Source organism: Conger conger, chromosome 1, assembly GCF_963514075.1.
Source record: "Conger conger chromosome 1, fConCon1.1, whole genome shotgun sequence".
In the NCBI taxonomy this organism is placed as follows: Eukaryota; Metazoa; Chordata; class Actinopteri; order Anguilliformes; family Congridae; genus Conger; species Conger conger.
Genome location: NC_083760.1, coordinates 14248007 through 14250479, shown reverse-complemented (window position 1 = coordinate 14250479; position 2473 = coordinate 14248007). Strand labels below are relative to the sequence as shown.

General features: G+C 41.2%; 1 long non-coding RNA gene across 1 annotated transcript; it reads right to left on the bottom strand.

Moving 5' to 3' along the window:
- Nucleotides 1-1026: 1026 nt before the first annotated feature.
- On the bottom strand, nucleotides 1027-1570 carry LOC133122754 (uncharacterized). The gene is made up of 2 exons (XR_009708136.1): nucleotides 1467-1570; nucleotides 1027-1244 (listed from the first exon to the last, which is right to left on the bottom strand). It is a non-coding gene; the product is annotated as an uncharacterized LOC133122754 (long non-coding RNA).
- Nucleotides 1571-2473: the final 903 nt, after the last annotated feature.

Below are 2473 nucleotides of genomic sequence, written 5' to 3'. Positions count from 1 at the left end.
GTCATCCCATCTATATTTTTAACCTAAGATATTTCATGGCCAGACTGTACAGAACTAGTTGTATGCTGTGTATACATTCAGCATCCTATTCTTGTGGAAAGGGCACTGTCATAGCACAGGCATACTGCTTTCTTCAAAGGCAACGGAACTGGGAAAAAATGACGAACGGCCTCCTTATCAGCTGTGTCTGACTTCCCAGTAAAGTGATGAAACCTGTTTGAATAAGAAACGATAATCAGTAAAAATCCTCCACGAAAATATTTATTTTCCTATTCATTCCTGCTGGAGGATATCCATCTGGCCATTCTTCCTCCGGGTTCTTTCATGGGCTAATAACCGAGTGGAGACGCCTGCGTGTGAGACAAGAGCTTCCAAACAGAACAGGCAGGCTCGGCACCATGGGGCGAGCCCCGTAAGTGCCTGATAAGTTGTTGGTCTCTTCTCAAATTGTTTCCCCCCTTAGTTCTCCATATGTAGCGACCGCTCCTGATGAATCTAAGCAGAAAATCAGAGGTTGGAAAAAAGACAGGGCTGACATTGATTGATGTCTGAGCGCTCTCCCTGATTCGCTGATTAAACCCATCAATCTATATGCAGAAGAGGTGTCTGATGCAAATAGAACCAATCAGCCCGAACAAAATGGTTTTGTCAGGATGTTATGGAAATAAGAGGAGTGCAAAAGGTAGTAGTGGAGGAGCTGCGGATCTGATATTGGGAAGCTACAGAGGTGTGATGTTCCAAATTATCCTGATTACATGCTTGTGTTGCCCCTTTGGTCCTATGACAACCATATTATTCTGCTATTCTTCCAGCTCATATTGCCAGCTCTCAATTGATGCCAAACTATATATTTTTATCACAGTATATTTTATATTCAATTATGTTTCCACAATAACATTGCACACATAAACCTTTAGCATGGTAATAATTTGATACATTATGATTATATAGTAAATAAGGGGTAGTCTACTGTATACAGTACACACATACAAATAGCAAAAGAAAATAAAAAAACAGAGATCAAGCTTTTAAAAATCTAAAAATAATTTTATTGGATGAAACTGCATTAGAGGTTGAACATCTTCCACTTGAACATCCTTGTGTCATGTACACAGAATTCTCAGTACAGGAGGTGTGCCTTTTCACAGAACTCATTGCTTACATCACAGGCTCCCCAAGGGGGTACAATAGCCCGCAAGCTCACAGGTCCAGTTAATGGCACTTAAACAAGAATCCTCCAAGGCCTGGGTCAAACAAAACCACAAACACAAACAGCCATTATTACAAATACATAATATTCCTTTATTTTAATTTAGTCAAAGGTATTAAAGCAATAACTCCACTGGTGCACAATAGAACAGACCTGGTTTTCATATTTTCCAGCCCTCCCCTGCATCTCGAAGATCAACCATTTCAATATCTCTATGCATCTTGCAGAAATAATTCCCCAGGAAAACCACACTTACCCGTTTTTATTCTTCCCCCCATCGCAGTGTCTGTCGGGGAACCTGGGCTCCCTCCACAAAGTGTGGCACACTCCTTCTCCCTTAAGCCAATTCTGATTTGAATCAGTTTAATTAAGTAACAAATTCTGTTGGCATAGTAACAGCCCAGCTAATTTATCATGGGAAATAGTCTGTGAGACTGACAGGTTGCTAAGCAACAGCCAATGGCGACGCAAAGGCAGCCAATGACAAATTGCACGGAATGCAGATGTTATGATGGGCTGTGCGTTTGACTGGCACCCACGCGGGAGCGTGGCGGAGAGGGAGCAGGGCGGACAGGAACACGGACCCCGGTAAAGACCGCATCGTTGGGACACCCGAGGTTCTGGATCACACACTACAGGATAATTGCTCTTTCACGACAACAGACAACACAAATAAATCTGCTGCGTTTTTCTGTAATGAGCTGTGGATAGGTTTCAGCGTTCTCTATTGTATTTATTCAAAATCTCCTAAGAATAAAGTATTCCCGAATAGACAGCTAACACAAAGGGTTTGCTAACGCAGGGGGTTGCCAAGGAGATGTAAATATTCCTGCTTGTTAATCAATATTCTTGTTTGAAGTAAGATCCTGGACAGTTTGGCTGTGCTGCTATTTGACGTTCTACAGCTTGAATTAGCAATAGCTAGGCCTTTCACAGCTAATACCGCTACGTGCTATTTGTGCTCCGGTGTTGATATTGTGCAATGAATTTGTTAATGTACATGAGGTTTTGACATTGATAACACAGATGAAATTCACTCTCTGTTTTACAGCCTCTTCAGGCTTATGCCCTATTAGATATAGCATTTGAGAGAGGATATGGGCCATTGTTGCTAGCAGATTAATATAAGTTAAACTACAGTATTTCAGTTCAGATTACATTTCTTGTGCCATTTCTTTTTGTGGGTGTTTGTTTAGGAGAAGATTGTCTGTATTATATTTGTAGTGGCTACATGGCTTTCACTTCATATTTTAAGTTCTGGGC